Genomic DNA, 20,923 nt, shown 5'->3' with positions numbered 1-20,923 from the left:
CATTGACTTCTTCACTGGCTGTCATAATTACTTTAATTCTAATCCCTATAACAAATTTCTTATATCACTCCTAGTGGTTCTGTGAAAGATTTCATTTTTCAGAACTGGCTTTAACAATATTTCCCACCCCACATGTTCTTCCAGAACCTTATAATTCCTTCATGAACAGGTAAATTCTATTGCCCCTATTCTTGCTTCTTGAAACTGAAAGACCCTTTGTATTGCCTCAACTGCTGAAGTAGGACGGAAGTGACTACTGAGATTTCTGAGTCCAGGACATGGAAAGTGATAGAGCTTCTGCTGACTCTATCTTAGGATGCTTGATCTTGAATCTCAGATACCAGGTTGTGAAGAAGTCCAGGACACATAGAAGGGCTCACATAAAAAGAAGCAAGACTTTCATCACTCAGTCTAAGCTAAGTTCACAGCCACATCTTGCAAAAACTCGCCAGCCATATTAATGAATCATCTTGAAAGCAGATTCTTCAGTTTTCAGTTAAGCAATGCCAATTGATGCTCAATGGAACAGAGACCAGCCTTCCCCACTGAGACCTATTTACTTGCAGATTTCATGAGAAAAATAAGTGGTTACCATTGTTTTAAGCAACTGAATTTTGGGATAGTTTGTTGCCCCATAATAGATGACTAGGGCAGTCGTTTGATATTGCTCTAATGAATCAGCCTATAGTTCTCTTTCTTCTGTATTATGTCATGTTTGGATAGCCGTATGCTTCCAGTAAGCATGAGGTATTCCTGCTGTCCTCCAAAAGATGTATTAATAAAACAAAAACAAAAATCTCAATCGTAAAAGAAGCTGTGGTTTAGGTGGCAATGCATGTTAATTGTTTTGTACCTTTCTTTCCTTCCTCCTTTTTTACTGGTCCTTTTAACATACCTAGGAGGCTGGGAAGGGAGTGATTATTTTAACCCTTCTCTGGAGTCAGTTTGCACGGAGCAAATGTCAGCCAGCTCAGCACTTGATTCTTCTGATAGATATAGTGGCAGTTTCTTAAGTAGACAAACTGTAGCTGCAAATATTTTCATCTTGCCTAATTATTGGTCCAAGGGGTTGTTGTCATTTCTCTCATTAACAGCTTTGCAGGAATTAGAAGCCATTTGTAAGACCCAAATTTATTAACAAAGCTCTAACAATTGATATATTTTAACTCAGATGATATATAGAAAAAGATAAGGAAATATTTCATTGTTAATATGCCTGATTATCTTCTAGAGAATACACAGAGTATAATGCTAAACAAAAAATAGTTCAGTGATCAAAAGCATTGTTTTAGGTTATCATCTGTATTGAGTATATAACACTTCAGATAATATAAGCTTTGAGAATAAAGAAAAATATAGAACATGTTTGCAAAATATTTATTTCCAGTAAAACTTGTGGCATGTCCATAACTGATTGATTGATCAGATTATCTAAATCTCCTTTGGAAGATTATCTAAATCTCCTTTGGAAGCTGCAAGGAGAAAGGTTAGAAACTTTCAACAGTGACTTTTAGTTGGTTTCCCATAACTTATTTACCAGCATCTACTTGAACTTTCTTACAAAAAGTCCCTACTGATATGTTAGTGAATATTGGTTTTAAAAAGTATCAAATTAACAACATTGTTTTTTAAACAAGACATGTTATTTAAACTGTCTTCATTCCCTTATACTAAGTCACTAGAAGAATTTAGTTTTTCCAAAACAGGATATGGTATTCACTGATACCTTGTTTAGAGAATTAGAAGGATAATGAATACTTTATTCATCTCAACTTCTAAGACTATTTAAATTATTTTTTCCCATTTCCTCTTAGTAAGGAATTAAAATTTCTAAGAACTCTTTCTGTTCAGAACCTGAAAATGTGTTCTTTACTTGTAAGTACTGAGTTGACTCACTGTTAATTCAAACCAGGCCCTGGGCACGTTGCCTCAAGTTGGAGGTTGTGGTTGGAAATTATACCATGGGTGTTTTTTAAATGGTTCTACTGTATATTACATAACACATGTGGGATTTTTGTGGAGGCCAAGGACAAGAAGTAAAAGATATAGTGCCACCAACTTCAGACTCTAACTACTCATTTGTCACTCTTCATGTTTATACGTGACAGGTAATTACAACACACATTTTTATAGGCCTTCTCTCTGGAAGGTAAAGGTTCACAGTTGTCTCTCCTTATGGAGTTAATGGAAATAGGTTATTGGAAGAATGTTTTATGCCAGAGCTTGCACTAGGTGATAGAGGAGAGATTGGAAGTCAATTTAGATAGGACATGGACTGGCCCTTGAGGAGCTGATAGCCAAATATGGGAGAAAGACCCACACCCTCGGATATACTCTGAGAAGTATTCTAAGAGATGCCAGAACATGCTACTATGGAAGAATTTTAAAAATATGAATTAAGTAGAAGGAAATTAAGGGAGGGATTTTGGAGAAGAAAGAGAAGAGTTATTCTATTTTAAGGGAAAAAATGCACACTAAATATAAAAACTCAAAAAGCATATTTTCTAAGGATATGTAACTAAGGTTATAGCATATAGACACATAACTATAAGGGAAAACTTCCTTATGTCCACTTTGGAATTTAAGTGAGTGTAATGATTTCCTTGATTTGTGACTTGTGAATTAAAATTGCAACATCTGACTTAAAAAAAATAGGTCCTTAAGTTTGTTTATTTCAACAGCTTTGCAGGCCTCTTGTTTTATTGTTCAGTTCTTTGATTTCCTGTACTTCAAACTTATTTCTGTCAAGTTTCATTTTCTCCACTTATGCAGCTGTGTCATGCATCTTTAATTGACATATTTTATAGATGCAAGTATAAATCACTTGTTATATGTTCCTTTTCCAGACTCCTAAAGGTACTGTTTACCACAATGAACACACTTTTATCATGTCAACAGCTTCCATCTCTACATTTCCCTGTGTAAGAATACACTGGGAGCTGATATAACCTCAGTGATGGTAAAACAGGATATGGAATCCAGCAAACATTCCTTAAATGGACCTAACATCAATATTCTGAAACAGAAGTGGAAATGAAACTGAGACAGAAAAAGAATTGGGTAATAAATGTACTAAAGAGCAATTTTTCTAATAGTTGGCAGAAGGTGGTAAAAGGTAAGTTGAAAAAGTTCATCTGTGAGTAAAGGCGCATTATTGTTAGGTGGCTTTCTTAACAGGTTCAGGAAGCTTTATTCAGAATCTTCATACACTGTGTTTGTGCATGCTATGAAATCCCAGTGGTAGAAATATATTTTAGGGTTGGGATCTAAGTTAAATAGTGGTAGAATGAATTTGACATATTCACATGATTGGCTTTGTTAGAAATGTGTCTGAAAACTTACCAAACCAATTGCCTCAGTGTCATTTGCAATAATCCAGATGACAGAGTATGTCAGTGAAATATTTTCCCCAGCATGTGGGAGCATCATCAGCTGTCTCAGTGTAGGCTATTTTTACTATAGGAAGTGAAAATGTTTGTCTTCCGTCTTGTAATACAGAAAAGTAAACTGTATCATCATAATATCAATACCCAGTGGCCATGAATTTTGAGACTATGAGAAGAAACAATAGAATATAAGATTATAATATGACTATGAAAAAGATAGAGAGGATAAATCAGAGCTGAAACGCTCAATTATGTAAATGAGCAAGAGAAGTTTGGATAATACCATCAGAGAGACAGCAAGTTATAATATAAAGAATATTAGGGGCTGGGTGCAGTGGCTCACGCCTGTAATCCCAACACTTTGGGAGACCAAGGTGGGTTGATCACGAGGTCAGGAGATTGAGACCAGCCTGGCCCATATTGTGAAACCCTGTCTCCACTAAAAATACAAAAAAAAAAAAAAAAATTAGGCAGGCGTGGTGGTGGGCGCCTGTAATCCCAGCTACTCTGGAGGCTGAGGCAGAGAACTGCTTAAACCCGGGAGGCGGATGCAGTGAGCCAAGATCGTGCCAAGAGCGAAACTCCGTCTCAAAACAAAAATAATAAATAAATAAATAAACATAAAAAAAACATTAGGGCTGGGCTCAGTGGCTCATGCCTGTAATTTGAGCACTTTGTGAGGCCAAGGCACCGAATTACTTGAGGTCAGGAGTTTGAGACCAGCCTGGCCAACATGGTGAAAACCGGTCTCCACTAAAAATACAAAAATTAGCCGGGAGTGGTGGTAGGCACCTGTAGTCTCAACTATTCAGGAGACTGAGTCAGGAGGATTGCTTGAACCCGGGAAGCAGAGGTTGCAGTGAGCTGAGATGGCACCACTGCACTCCAGCCTCGGTGACAGAGTGAGACTCTGTCTCAGAAACAAACAAAGAAAAAAAAGAATTATCAGGCCCCATGTTTTGAAAGAATTGATCTAACAAACTGCAATTATAAATCCTAATCAATTTTCCCCTTCTCAGTTTAATAATCTCAATCATGTAAACATTTACAATTGCCCTTTCATCTTGAAACATAGCTTTAGACATCCATTATTACCTTCATGAATGTCTTGGCATCACACTTCTGCGATATAGGAACTACTTTCTCTACTATTTCATGATCCAGAGGAGGTCATTGGCTTCCTCATGTTTGCATGGGAAAAAGGGTATGCATTTGACAAATAAGCATATAACAAGATGCTCCACATCATATGTCATTATGAAGTTGTAAATTATAACAGCAATGAGATACCACAACAGACCTATTAGAATGACCAAAATTCAAAACACTGAAAACACTCAACACTAGCTGGGATGGGTACCAACAAGAACTTTCATTCATTGCTTGTGGGAATGCAAAATGGTCCAGGCATTTGGGAAGTAAGTGTTTCAATTTCTTACAAAACTATTCATACACTTATCATATGATCTAGAAATTATAATCCTTGATATTTACCCAGAGGAGTTTAAAACTTTTGTCTGTGTAAAATCTTGCACACAAATGTTTACATTACCTTTATTGCCAAAACTTGGAGGCAACCAAAAGTTGTTTAGTGAGTGAATGAATGGATGAGCTATGGCAAATTTATAGAGTAAAATATTATTCAGCCATGAAAATGGCAAAACTATGGAGACAGTAAAAAACAAGAGCAGTTGCCAGGAGTTTGTAGAGAAGGAGAAAGGGATGAAAAGGTGGAGCACAGGCAATTTTTGAGAAGTGAATGAATATATGCTGTATTACACTGTAATGGTTCATATATTTCTTTACAAATTTCTCAAAACCCATAGAATGTATAACACAAAGAGTGAACTCTAATGTAAACCATAAACTTCAGTTAGTGATGTGTCAATATTGGCTCATCAATTTATAAAAAAATCTACCACTCTAATTTAAGATGTTAATAATGGAGAAAACTGAGGGAAGAAAATGTTACATGAGAACCCTGTGTTTTCTGCTCATTTTCTGTAAACTTTAAACTAAAAAAAAGTCTATTAATTAAATTTACAAGCTAACTAAAAGATTGCATGGGTAGTTTCAGTTTGAATGAGTACAATTAGTGTTCTTAAGCCCTACTACATTGCTACTTTTAATATATTATCCTGACTCCTTGAATATTATATTATCTTGCTTTTGATTAAATAATCCATATTGAGGAAAAATGAGTTAGAGTCACTTTCTAAAATGGAATTGTAGACAAAGTTATTGTGTTAGGGTGTTTTCCAGGGAAACAGAAGTACACTGTATTACACTGTGTGTGTGTGTGTGTGTGTGTGTGTATATATATATATATATCCTATATAATATACAAGAGACGGGATAGGGGATTTATTCTAGGAATTGACTCAAATGATTATGCTGTCTGAAAAGTCCTATGATATGCCAATATGCCATCTGCAAGCTGGGGAATCGAGGAAGACAGTGGTATAATTGAGTAAGATTCAAAGGCTTGAGAAACAATGGAGACGATGTTGTAACTCTCAGCGAGAAGCCAAAGGCCTGAAAACCTGAGCGGCTGCTGGTGCATGTTCCAGAGTCCAGAGTTTAAGAACCTGGAGTTCTGATGTACAGGGGCAGGAGAATATAAAGACGTCAGCTCCAGAAAACTGAGAGATTCTTCTTTCCTCTGCCTGTTTATTCCTTCCCTCAACCAGTTATATGGTGCTTACCCACGCTGATGAGGATGGATGCTAATCTCTTCTGGAAACACCCTTGTAGACATACCCAGAAATAATGGTTTGCCAGCTAGCTGGCTATCCCTTAACCCAGTCAAGTGGATGCTAAAAATTAACCATCACAGTTATTAATATGATGTAATGAATATGACAGTAATTCATGTACTTAAAAATATAAGTATTATTAATGACAATGGCCACTTCTTAACTCCCTAAACTCCTGTGTCATAACTTGAGCTAAGCATTTTTCATATACCAATTTCATACTTAGTAACCTGTAAGTTGGTTTGGTTATTACACACATACAGTTGAGAATAAATATAGATTTTTATCACACACATATAGATTATATTATTTATCATAAACATATAGGATAATCTCAGAAATATTAAATAACTTGCCCAAGCTCACACAGCTAGATAGTGCCAGTAGCTATTATTTCAACCAAGTGTGTGCTGCTTATGACACCACACTGACTTTCCATTTTTCTCCAAATACCTCATATAATGAGTGAGAATCCTTTGTTATCTCGAAAATAAGTAACTAAAAGATGGGAAATTATTACCGAGGTTAAGAACAGAAACACACCTCCTCTTTTTCTCAAATTGTATGAATAAATGTATGTAACAGGAGTAAAGACCAACTCAGTACAGGCAATCTGTTTAAATGAGAAGCTCAGTTTACAGCTGGTGAGGTTACATTTTTTCTGCCCTTGCATCTTGAACCCATGAATTGCTCTTACTGCTGCTGAACACCTAGTACTCATTCACTTAAACTCGTATGGTTATATTGTTATCTTCTCCAGAAATCCATGCTTCCTAACTTCTCACTTCAAGAGCTTGGAAATGTGCAAAAACCCAAACATCTCAAAGTAAAACAATAAAACAAAAACCAAAACTAAAAACCTCTTGGTATTATCAGTTTATTATTTTTTTTAAAAAGCCAACAAAGACCAAAAAAAAAACCACAAAAAAACAAAAAACAATAAAAATTGTATGATAGTACCAACAGTAATTTGTGCTTGTAGAAATTTTCCTGCAAACTATTCCTAATAACAGGGAGAGTGAAAACTTTTCCTACGTGGTGTGGACATGTAGCCAGAAGCAGCTCCCTGTAAGCACAAGCTATTTTAAGGTTTTTCTCTCTAAATCCCGTATAATTTTTCCACTTTCTCCATCATCTATTCAAGCCCATTTGTCTATTTAAAAATATTCTCTTTTTAAATAATGTTTACTTAAAAAAATTCTTGATACTGGAAGATGTAACCATTTATTCTGGCGTTAATTACCTGTATCACTTTTTGGCATGCTTTTATTTCTGCAAGCACAAAATTCACTCTAGATTCTACTTGGTCTATTCTTTGGATGTTTAGGTACTTGAAGTAGGTAATATGTAATCAATGTCACTCACATTTTAATGAAATTAACTGAGTAATCTAAAACATTGTTTGAATCATTTTAAGTATATCATTATTTTCTCTAGTTAATAAAAAAGTAGGTATACATGGCAATGCTCAATAAGACTAGCTGATGACTAATAGCTGTGAATGTGTTGGTGTGTAAAGGGAGTAAGTGTTCCTATTAAATATATATGTGTCCCAAAACACAGATGACAATCACTTTGATTTTCTAAGCTATATTGTGCAATTGTAAGCCAAGGGTCTTGAAACTCTCTGATTTCATTGTATTCCCCGGTTGCCTTCAATCTGACTATATTAACTTCTGAGATGAACTACATATACAGCTTAATGAATAGGTTTCAAGTTCATTATGTCTTCATATGAAATAGCAAGGAACAATCAACAAGAACTTCTTCCCAAGGATATAAAGCTGGGAATGACTTCCCATGGTGTTCTAAGGGTCTCTGGTGGTGAATATTTTTGAGGCTGTCCTTTTAGAAATAGTCTGATTTGCTTATTCTCTAATTTCTGAGTTCATTATATACAATCATGAGATAAAGCATAGTTATTTTGCTGCTCAGCAGTCTAGCTTTACAAAATCAAACCATCTTCTTCCTACATCCTTGAACAAATGGAATGATCATGGCTTATGAACGGAGATTCAGTAATCCGTTTGGTGGTGATGATATTTCAAACAAAAGCTCATGATTTTTGAAAGGTAAGTCACGTTTTTGAAAGAAAAGCTACAAATACATTATTTATAAGATACATTTAATAGAGAGGGATGAAAAATGAAAATCCATTCCAAAAATTTCAAATTTCAGCTTTATCTTCCATGCATTAAATTTCAAATGTGTTTTTATTTAGATAGAGGATAAGTAAATCTATGTTTTCATATATTTGTATTAAATTCATTGTGTGATTTATTATTTATGACAAAAACTCAAGTTTTGATAAAGCATATACCTAAGGAAAATAACTTTCTATATTTTTTGCACAGAGGATTGAATGCCTCAGAAGCTTTTGTTGAATAATATCAAGGGTAATAAATAGTCTCCTGTTTCTATTTACAATTCAAACTTGGAAATGTAGTTGATTTTGTCTTTGCAGGCTTTACTCTGGCACTGGACTCCTTTTTTATATTTTCTTGGATAAACCAATTGTAACTAGAATTTCTGTACTGATTGTGACATGCATTCCAGTCCCAGGGAAGACACCAGATCCATGAGTGCTAATGATGGGTAGAGAAGGCTAATGAGACACAGAACCCATAATTTGTCCCCCTTCTAGTTGTAGACTTTGCCTGCTTTGTCTACTACCTGCTGATCTGCCATAATAAAATTTATCGTATCTGGTATTTTGCTTCATCCTAAAAGGATTTCATAGACTGGTGAGCTAATAACTTTCGCATAAGGAGACTAACACGAAATTGTTAAGTGACAGGCTTTCTCTACCCCTTCTGCTCCTAAAATGTGCATTAAAATTCTTTTCTAGAGAGATCTTTTCTATTGAATCCCTTTGATAATGAGACACTGGGGATTGTTGGGGGCTAAATGATTTCACAATGCTGCAAACATTTTCCACTTTACTTAAGTGTTTATCATTAATTTAATTTTACCACTACAGTGTAATATTTCTTACCTGAAAAATTTTGTGATTGAGTGTGATTCTATGATATGTCAAATGACACCAAAAATCCATATATATATATATACACATATGTGTATATATATATGTGGCCCTAGATTGGCATAAGAGCTCAGGAAATAATATCCAGGCAACTATACATAAGAGAAAGAAACTTCTGAGACAAACACATAAATTTCTTGGTTAAGTGTCTTGAGTTACCAATATAAGAGAAGCTCCCAAAGACATAGTTCTCAAGTTATAGCTTTGCTAGAGAAAAAAAAAAACAAAAAAATGAGAAAAAAAACCCTGTCCATTAGTCATATCTATTTCTCAACAAAAGAAAAAACAGTTTTCTATAAAATTCCTTTTTAAGGCAGAACCTCAATTTACAAAAAAACTAAAACTGTACTTCAGCTTTGCCACAATCAAAGAGATAATTATAGCTAAACTAACCCAAGATTTACCACAATATACTTATTTCTACCTCCAGTGTTTTATGATGAAACATTTTTTTCTAAGTCGGCTACTAAAATGCTAACTTTTCACAAACTCTAAGGCCAACTAACATTACAAAAGACATAATTTATTTTTAATAAACAATAATGCATGCATGCATGTCTTATATCACCTTAATTATTAAAGTGTCCTTTAACCACTAATCCCTAAAACCAGTTACCTCCTAGCCATACCAAATTTTAAATTAAAAATATAATGATAACCTAGAAGGCAACGTAGTAAGGTGGAGAAAAAAAATAGCTCTGTGGAACAGCTAAATGTGAATTTAAAGGCTTGTTTTTATATTGCTAGCTCTATGCTGCAGGACAAATTTCTTAGCTTCTCTGACTTTCAATATCCTTAAATGTAAAATGCCATGTGGCACATATTGTAAATACAATTTGCATAATGTGACTATTAGGTACTAGGTCTAAATAAATATAATTAGTAAAGAAACTACAGGGGCAAAAGTATTGGAAAGGCAAAGACATCATGAAAAATCCCCGATTATGACCTGAAGTCAAAGAACCCCAAGCTTAGTAAAATTATTTGGACATTCTCCACCAAGAAACTGAAGATGAGTTTTCCTGATGTCACACCCCCAAAATGAATTCTGTAAGAGGAAAAATCACATTCCTCCAAGACACTTCAGTGTTTGCTCCAACAAAGAAGCTCTGGAGCAAGAGGCAGGAGCAGTGTGAAAAGCAAAAATCTTTGTTTTTTTACAAAAAAAAAAAAAGCAACACAATACCTTACTTCCAATTTTCAAAATGTAAATTTTGGATCATTAACAAAATAGGACTTCTGGTCTTAATTTATCATGCCAGAAAAAAGAAATCAAAATTCAAAACTACATGGATTTAATAAACTCAAGTCAATCCCATGTTGACTATTTCATTTTCAAAATGCTGTTGCTAAGGAGAAATAGATAATATAAACACATCCCAAATGATGTTTAAAGGAAGCCAGACACACCTCTTTGAATGTAAGGTGCTCAAGTGTCCTAAACCATGACTGTTCCTGTGGGCCAGGTTTGTATACTATTTAATAAGAGCACTATCTGAGAGTTAGCCTTTGTTATAGTACCCAACGTGGAGATATTCCTTCCACATTTGTAATATTACAACATGTAACATGCTCAACCAGTTACTTCAACTTTGAAGCTTCCGTGATTGCAAATTTAAAGAATGCAAACTTTAGAAATATTAGCATACAGAGAGGAGGGATGGAAGGAGAGGAGCAATATTTGAATGTCTGTAAAAATCATTGATGGAAATAAAAGGAATTAGGTAGAGAGTCCCTTATTGCCTTGCAAACATAATGTGATAGTTTTTGTAAAACCAGATTGAAAAATAGGCAAAATTTCAATTCTGAAGGAAAAAAGATTGGCATAAGTATGAGATGAATAAATGTTTTAAAGAGAAGAAAAAATGGGCAGGCTATGGGGTGAGTAAAATTTGGCTCCCTTGAAATGAGAGATTTGGTTAATTACTAACCAAACAAAACAATAAAAAAGTAACAACAAGTAACCTAGTAGAAAGTAGCTGGAATGAAAAGCAAACATTTGTTATGACTCTGACATTACGTAGATTTTGTAGTGTACAATTTATTTTTAATCTCAAGTATGCAACAAGAGCTCCAATATATTCTCCAATTTTTCTGAAAGCATCGTAAATTAGAATAAAGTTTCAAACATATTAATGAGTAGCAGATCATTCTTAAAGGGATGTTTACATTATCGGACCACTGACTCATTCATTTGGTTGATTCCCCATATTTTACATATTCTTTTAATATAGTAAGTATAGAATAAAATATTACCTGAAATTTTAAAAATCATCAACCATCAATTAATTATATCTTCATTTTTCTTTAGTCAATTTAAATTGACATTTAGCATTTAAAGACAGATAGCCTATGAAAATCTTATAAAATCATTGGTAGGAAAGTTTCAAAATGCTTATCAGCTAAATTTGAACAAATACTGCAATATCCTTTATGAAATTTTACCCAAAGAATTGCAAAACTCGGGCCAGGCACAGTGGCTTATGCCTGTAATCCCAGAAATTTGGGAGGCCGAGCCGGGCAGATCACCTGAAGTCAGGAGGTCGAGACCAGCCTGGCCAACGTGGTGAAATCTCGTCTCTACTAAAAGTACAAAAATTACTTCAGTATGGGGGTGCATGCCTGTAGTCCCAGCTACTCAGGGGGCTGAGGCAGGAAAATTGCTTGAACCCGGTAGGTGGAGGTTGCAGTAGCCCAAGATCACGCCACTGCATTCCAGCCTAGGTAACAGAGCTAGACTCTGTCTCAAAAACAAACAAACAAACAAACAAAAAAAAAAAAAAAAAAAAGAACTTAAAATCGAATTAGGAAGTTAAGCGTAATTTTTTTTCTTCTTTGACTGACAAACTGTAGGAGTTGAGTAAAATAGATTTTTTCAATGTTATGCTAATGTACTTATGAGTTTATTTTAAATAAAAAATGTATAAGTATGAAAAATAATATTTGTATAAAGAGAGCCGGGAAGGTATTAAATATCTATAGTAGTGTTAATACTAATAGACAAGTATTTTAAGATTTAACTAAACATGACACCATCCTCCATTTTGATCAGTGATATGTTTACATTGAATAAGAAAATAAAACAAATACCCACAGGATACTTTATCTAGACCTTTTCCACATGTCCAAATTATTTGAGAAAGCAGTTTTTTCTTCACTAACTGGATTTTAATTAAGATATAATAGTTATAGTATTTTAAAAACTATTGTATGAAACCAACAAGGTTTGCATTGACTGCTGAGATTCATAGGACACTGACATATTTTGGCACTACTAAGGAACATACTGAAATCTCTGCAAGCCATCAAACACATCATCCAGGCCATTAGCAGTTATATATATATATATAAAAGTTTTGTTTGTATTTTCAGGAAAGATTAGGAGCAGCAAGATGTTTTGGGTAAAGTGTGAGCCAAAGTATTGATGTGTTAGTTAGAAGTGCTAATAGAAACCTTTTTTGGTTCGTTGTTCCCCTCTCAGCTTAGATTTTACTTTCTGTCATTGTTATTTATTTCTTATTTATTTATTTTGGAAGAAACAGCAATTCTATGCACTGCCTTGGTAGCCAGAATGAACAGCTGGTATTTTCTATTCTTGAAAGGGGTGCCAAGGATAGAAATACGTGGGTAACTGGCGGTGTAAAAGACTTTGAAATCTGTCTCAGCAGCTGTCACTGCAATGGGCATAGTACAAATATGCAAAATGTTGCTCTTCACTGCCAAAGCCTTCTGTACTTTTGGCAACATGTTCCCACAATTCTGAATATTGCATGGTTGCCTTCAAGGTACCAAGGCTGTGTGGGTCAATGTGTAGAAAGATGCTGGATCTTTCCTTCCATGGAATGCTTGCCAAAGGAAAAACTAGAGGAAGGTGTTGCTATCTTTGTTTCACTGACTTCATATAAGCCAATTAATTTGATTTTTTTTCTTATAGTCAACTAAATTTTAAAAAATCTATTGGTGATTTTGAGAGTTAAGTGATCTTTTAGAAAATATGATTTAAAGGGAAGTTGAATCCATAGGTAAAAGATTTATCAGATGGCTCAGTTGTTTAAAAGGAATTTCATGTGAATAGTTACTGTTTTTTATTTATCTGCAATTAAACTTCAGCAATAAATACCGGAAGCTTGAAAAGACCTCAAATGAGCGAATATGAATGACTTAATGGATCAACTTACCAAGAACTCTACATTTCTACATTTTTAAATGCTGTTTTCATTTCAGAGTATATTTACGATGTTTGCAATATAATTCTATAGATTATTAGTATATAATTTGGCAAGTATTATAAGAAAAAGGTAGATAATATTGATCCTATCTTGTAAACAAAATATTAAACCTGAATAGATTAGGGGACAATTAGTTTCCCAAAGTGATAACTGCTTTAAACAAATACTTTAAATTATCTAACACTTTAAGTGAAAAATGACATTAATTGGTCAAATATAGCTGGAACCTTTATAGCAAGTATTTGGGTTTTAAGCTAAACGAACACTTAGTAAAAGCCTTCTTGAAGGACTGATCCTCTAATGGGCCTTCCCACACCTCTCAAACTATTCTTGTTGAATAGATTGAAAGGCTGAATAATATGTTATAATACACATTTACTATGCCTTTAAACTTGAATAGGCCATACTTTTATAAGTGCATTTTATAAAGTGTTAAGAGTAATTTATATTAAATGAAAATGATAGTACCTCAAATTTCAGCAGCACACTATTTAGGAAAATATGAATGATGGAATTAATATAAAGGGCTTAGATTACAGTAGATAAAGACAGTCACCGATTAAATATAGCCCATGCATATGTTGTAAACAGTTCTGTTTTTTCAAGAGTATTCTTGTTCACACTGATATACTACAGGTTACTTTAGAAATTTCTAAACATAATTTGTGTTTGTTTTCCTGTATTTTTGAGTCAATTTATGGTAACATTTTAAAATTATTTTTTCTGGATCATTTGAACTGGTACTTAATGATATAAAATGAATTATTTTTCTAAAATCAGTATATGTAAACATCAAAGATATTATTGCTATTTCCTTTAAGAAGATAGTGAAATTCCTTTGCCACTTAATCTGAAATTGTTTTAGCAGCTTCTACCTATTTATATCCTTACAGCATTTGAAACCTTAGGAAACAGTACATACATATTTACCTGGCTGGAGAAACACACTAGTGGTGAGAGTTACTTGTAGATTTTAATGGTATTCACGTTTTACATGTTAAGTATATGGTGGGTTGAAACTATTATTTTGTATATCCTTAACATGCCATAAATAATTCATAAAATTATATGTATAATTTTCTAGTCTCTCATTTGATTTGACTGTATTCGTGGTAAAGAAAATAAAACAGAATAGATCATGGGCAAGTATAATGGACAATTATAGTCAGCATAAATAATCTGTTTCTGAACTTTTTAGAAAATTAATACTTCTACTAAAGTATGTGTTTTTCTCACTTTTCAGTTTTTTTCTTCTTTATTGTGTCTTTTCTCTAGATAATTTTCATTTGATGAAAATTCAGGTTAAAAAAGTATTTCTGGGCTGGGCGCAGTGTGGTTCACACCTGTAATCCGAGCACTTTGGGAGGCCGAGGCGGGCGGATCACGAGGTCAGGAGATCAAGATCATCGAGGCTAACACGGTGAAACCCCATCTCCGCTAAAAATACAAAAAAATTAGCCAGGCGTGGTGGCAGGCACCTGTAGTCCCAGCTACTCGGGAGGCTGAGGCAGGAGACTGGCGTGAACCTGGGAGGCCGAGCTTGCAGTGAGCCGAGATGGTACCACTGCACTCCAGCCTGGGCGACAGAGCCAGACTCTGTCTCAAAAAAAAAAAAAAAAGTATTTCCTTAAAGTTTCGGGCTTACCATAATATATACATTGACTTAATACATTTGTATTCCTTATATCAACTATAAGATTAAACTTCTAAATTTAAATTTATTTGCAAAATACATAAAGTAGTAAAAAGCTTAAAATATACAAAAAAATATAAGCATCCAGGAGGTTTTCTGATATTTGACAACAAAAACATCCATTTTAAGTTTGGACAAAATTTCAATTATTGTTATTCTAAAATATGTAATTCCTAAATCTTGAAAGATAGAGATTATTTATCTTCACAATTGTGAACTATATGATGCAGTGAATATTAACCAGACTTTTAGTGTTTTATCATTAATAATGTATATTATTTAGTTATTGTTGAATATTACCTATAACTAAAAATAAAAGCAGGAAAAATGATTTAGTATGAAGTACATAATAATGTTTTATAAAATTGTAACTATTTTATTAATATTTGATTTCTTTTTTATACTCTACAATGACAGAAAAATCAAGATCAGGAACTATTCGTTTAAAGGTGACAATTCTTAAATTTATTTTCTCCTCTTTGGAATTAGCTAGATTTAAAAAAAAAAAAAATAGTACTTTCCTATATCTCAAAAGATTTTCTGTAAATAGTGTCAATGTCATTTTCAGTATCGATTCTGACCTGATATGAGCCTACACTAACATACACTCACTTCTGCATTATTATAAGGAAGATATACTAATATAAAGGAGGATGCTGAAACCTTGTAATAAGGCATTCTCTACAAAGTGGTCATCTGATTGTTTGGCTTTCATCAATTTTTGTATTTTCTGACTCAGTATAAATTTTAAAAACTAAACGTTTTTCTTAAGAAATTAAAAGTCTTATGACATTATCAAAAGGAAAATATATTTAGAAACTCTTGCATAACAAATTTAACAGGAATTTTCAAAGAACTGCTTTATTTTCCACATGATATAAAGCAAATATTTGACTGCCTTACACCAAGAAAAACGAAGTGTTACTTCTATTGATCAGAGCTCATATTAATACAAATAGGTAAAATAATAAAAACTGTGTATTGTATTCATTTTTATTTGAATACAAATGTCAGAAATCATGATCCAAAATTTAGACGAAAGTTTAAACAAGTTCCTAGAAGTTGGTTTATGACAGTGTTATTAGGACAAACATAAGAACAATAGATATTGGTACTTTACCCTTGTTAGAAATCAGAAATACTTTAAAAAATACTTAAAAATTGTGAAAACAGGGCGGGCGCAGTGGCTCATGCCTGTAATCCCAGCACTTTGGGAGGCCGAGGTAGGTGAATCACTTGAGGTCAGGAGTTTGAGACCAGCCTGGCCAACATGGTGAAACCAAATCTCTACTAAAAATACAAAAATTATCTGGGTGTGGTGTCACGTGCCTGCAATCCCAGCTACTTGAGAGGCTGAGGTGGAAGAATCACTTGAACCCAGGAGGTAGAGGTTTCAGTCAGCCGAGACTGCATCACTATATTCTAGCCTCAGCAACAGAGCAAGACTCCATCTCAAAAAAAAAAAAAAAAAAAAAAAAATTTGTGAAAAAATATATGTGTATAAAAGATGTATTTTACATGGTTGATGTCTTGCAGTTTCAGTCATCTGGAAGCAGACATTGAAAATTAGGGGCGCAAGACGCTCAACAGAGATTAGCAATTGTGACCAGAAAGAAAGGAAGCAGGTTGGACAAAAGTGGTTGTCGAGGCCTGCAAGGCTTTGGCCACCCCAGTGGGAGTTCTGGAGTGGTTGTTGTATCTTAGTACCATGTTGGTCATGCCTTCATTCCAATGCCACACTCTGTCAGCCTGGATGGAGCTGACCTCCAGCCAACTGAATCTCTGCAGTGAAGGCAGATCTTAAGCAGTGAACAGAAAGTCCTTTCAATCAATTTTTATTATATATTTTTGATACCAGGGTACTATAGTGATCTATGCCAAGATCCTCTGATTTTTAAAAAGTATATAAATAAGTAATAAAAATATCTAAGGGCTATTAAGGCATTAAATCATGGTTAATTGTCAACATGGTTCTTTTTAAAATTGATACACAGATTACTGTTCACATCTTACAATATTGTTTTAAAAATAGAATCTATTTTTCAGAGTAGTTGTAAGTTCATAGCAAAATTGAATAGTAAAGAGAGTTCTCATATACTTCCTAGCCCTCACTGCCTAGCCGTCCCTACTATCAACATTTCACACCACAGTGGTACATTTGTTATAATCAATGAACCTGTAATAACACACCTTTATCACCCAAAGTCCAGAGTCTACATTAGGATTCAGTCTTGGTGTTGTATATTCTATGGATTTTGACAAACATACAATGGCATGTACCCACCAATATGGTATTACATAGAATAATCTCTCCACCCTAAAAATCCTCAGTGCTCCTTCTATTCATCCTTCCTGACCCCTAAACTCCTCCTGGCAACCACTGATCTTTTCACTGTCTCCATAGTTTTGCTTTTTCTGGAATGTCGTATAGTTAGAATCATATGATATCTTTTTATCTAAGCTTTTTTAGATTGGCATCTTTCCTACAGTTATATGCATTTAAGATTACTGTATGTCTTTTCATAGTTCATTTGATAGTTCATTTCTCTTTAGCACTAAAGAATATTCCATTGCCTGGATGTACCAGAGTTTGTATCTTATCATCTACTGAGGATATCTTGGTTGCTTCCAAGTTTTGGAAATTATGAATAAAGCTGCTATAAATATCTGTTTTTATCCACTTGTGGGGATATATGTTAGAACTCACTTGTGTAACTACAAAGGAGCATGATTGCTGGGTTATATGGTAAGAGTATGTTCAGATTTTTTACAAACTGTCTTTTAAAGTAGTTTTTCATTTTACATATCCACCAGCAATGAATAAAAATTCTTGTTGGTGACATCCTCACCAGTAGTGATGTCAGTATTTTGGATTCTGGCCATTCTAATAGGTATGAAGTAGGTATCAGTTGTTTTTAATATTCAGTTCCCTAATGACATACAATATTGAGCATCTTTTCACATCTTTATTTGCAATTTGTATACCTTCTTTACTAGGGTGTTTGTTCAGGTCTTTTGCCCATTTTAAAATCAGGCTGTTTGTCTTCTTACTGTTGAATTCTAACTGTTCTTTTTATACTTTGGATACTTTAGGAGACTTGTCTTTTGCAAATAATTCAAACTGGTCTGTGGCTTGTTTTGTGGTTTCATGATAGTGTCTTGAATTTTAATGAAGTCTAGCTTATCAATTATTTCTCTCACGGATCATGCCTTTTGTGTTGGGTTTAAAAAGCCATTGCCATACTCAAGGTCATCTAGATTTTCTCTTATGTTATTTTCTAGTTGTTTCATAGTTTTGCAAAAGGTCCAGCATATCCGACACAATGTTGAAGGAGAAGAACAATGTCAAAGAACCAGACACTACTAGAATTTGAGACTTTCTACAGAGCTACATTAATCAAGACAGTGTTGTATTGGCAAAGAACAAACAAATATAACAGATCACCAAAACAGGATAGAGAGCCCAGAAATAGACTCACATGCATATAGTCACCTGGTATTTTATTTATTTATTTATTTATTTTATTTATTTTGAGTCAAGATCTTGCTCTGTTGCCCAGGCTGCAGGTGCAATCACAGCTCACTGCAGCCTCAAACTCCTGGGCTCAAGCAAGTAGCTAGGACTACTTGCATGTACTACCATGCCCAGTTATTTTTTACCTTTTTTTTTTTTAATTTATAGAGACAAGGTCTCACTGTGTTGCCCAGGCTGGTCTCAAATTCCTGGTCTCAAGTGATCCTCCTGCCTCTGCCTCCCAAAATGCTGGGGTTATAAGTGTGAGCCACTGCACGCGGCCATCAGATGATCTTTGACAGTGGAGCCAAAGCAATATAATGGAGAAAAGATAATCTTTTCAACAAATGGTGCTGGAACAACTGGATATTCACAGCTAAAAAAATGAATGGTGAGACACAGACCTTAAACCCTTCACAGACATATAACTCAAAATGGACCATATACCTAAATTAAAATGCAATTATCATAAAGATAATATTAAACATGCCTGGCAGTTTTTTTCTGCCTCCTTGGCTCCCCTTTCTCAATTTTGAGAATATTTATAACATTTAGGATATTTTGTTCTTAAATATTTGATAGAACTCCCAGTAACATTGAGTTTTATCTTTCATTTTGTCAAATATTTAAAAAATTGTTTGACTTCTTTACTGCTTACACTTAATTAGCCTCTCCCTTATCCCCTTTGATCAGCTTTAGTAAGTTGTATTTTTTTAGTAAGTTCATTTTTTCTAGATTTTCAATTTTATTTACACATATTTGTTCACAATTCTCTCACCTTTTAAAAAACCCACTGTCTCTACAATTGACATATGTTTGTTTCTACTAATATTTATTCATGCTTTCTTTGTTCTCTTTTGTTATTAACCTTAAAAAAGGTACTTTGTTTTATTTTATGTATTAGCTTAGGTCCTATCAGAAGCAAATAACAAGATGAAATTAAATGTGCAGGGGTTTAACTAAGAGAAATGCCTGTGCAGAAAATATAGCGAGGAAGCTGGTGAGGAACTGAGAGAGCTGTCAGACCACAGACAGGTCTCATCCAAAAAAAGGAAGAAAAGAAGAAACGGTTAGACAAATGTGTCCTTTACTGTTGTCCGTTCTAAAGAAGACATGGCAAGATCTTTGGGGAGTCCTTGAGCTAAAGTCAGACATCCCATATGTGGTTTAATAAAAAATAAAATATATTGGGCTAAGTGCAGTGGCTCAGGCCTGTGTATTAATGTTTATATCTTTTAAAAAATAATTCAAGGACTTATAGACCTCTCTGTCTCCGGCCATGCTCCTTATCCTGGCTCACATGGCATTTCAAGATCAGGCTCACATTATTATCCTTGATGTGCTTAGTCAGTGAGTAGGAGAAGGCCATGAGCATCTTGGCCTTAGTGCAAGCATGACAGTTAGTGTTGGTAAATTCTGCTCCCTTTACATGGAGGGCTGTGAAGTGCATTCTCAGAGCCACTACAATCCATCTGTCAAAGAACAATTTTCCCGTCTGTGCGTTCTATTTTGTTTTTAAGTTCAATTTCATCAATTTCTTCTCTAAATTTTATTATTTCTTCTTTTCTAATATAAACACTTAGGGCTTCCTTCTAAAGTATAATTTAGCTGCTTTCTATAAGTTTTTATGCATAATGCTTTTATTATCATTTAATTTTAAGAATGTTGTAATTTTTATTGTGATTTCTCCTATGACCATGAACTATTGGGAGATTTACTTCTAACTTTACCACTTTTTAAAAAGTTATTATTTGGTTTAGAAGTTGACATATGTCTTCAGTTGACTTGCACACATATTTTCAGGATCTTTGTTTTGTCAAACACTAAGTCCTTGATAACTCTGAAGTCTAGGTTTTTGTTATCTCAAACTGGTGATACTGCTGATCCTTTGATCTTCACTTTTGTGCTCTTAGCTCAGATAGGCAGATGCATGTGGCTTCCAAAAGGAAAACCACAAGCAGAATTCAATTCTCACATCAATGTACCCTTATCCCTGTTCTTGGCCTCTGAATTCTGGTTGTTATGGTTGTTTTGTAATATTTTTTAAAGAATAATATATGTGTGTGTATGTGTATTTGTATGTTTGATGTATATATTGCATATATATCATATAATACATAAAATAAATGCATTCATACAGATGTATAACACACAAATATATGTGTAATGTTTAAATATTTCTATAAATGTAAATATAGATTTACATTATCTACATATACTACAAATATAACACTGCATATATTTTACATATATATATATATAAATCCATCTCTTTATATATCTCTCTATCATCTGCTTTTCT

At 33.9% G+C, this 20,923-nt stretch overlaps 1 long non-coding RNA gene across 3 annotated transcripts in view; it reads left to right on the top strand.

The window, feature by feature from the left end:
* Positions 1 to 20,923, top strand: part of LOC139363830 (uncharacterized) — a 125,017-nt gene that overhangs the window by 45,774 nt on the left and 58,320 nt on the right. The window contains exon 6 of one of the 3 annotated variants that reach the window (XR_011624865.1): positions 2,899 to 3,852. The exons of 1 other annotated variant lie outside the window; for it this stretch is intronic. This is a non-coding gene — a long non-coding RNA (uncharacterized lncRNA). Of the gene's footprint in view, positions 1 to 2,846; positions 3,853 to 20,923 lie in introns of those variants that run through there. One more of the 3 variants, XR_011624864.1, reaches the window with a different exon arrangement.

This window comes from Macaca nemestrina, chromosome 6 (assembly GCF_043159975.1).
Source record: "Macaca nemestrina isolate mMacNem1 chromosome 6, mMacNem.hap1, whole genome shotgun sequence".
Taxonomy (NCBI): Eukaryota; Metazoa; Chordata; class Mammalia; order Primates; family Cercopithecidae; genus Macaca; species Macaca nemestrina.
This window is presented reverse-complemented; position numbering and strand designations above follow the sequence as displayed.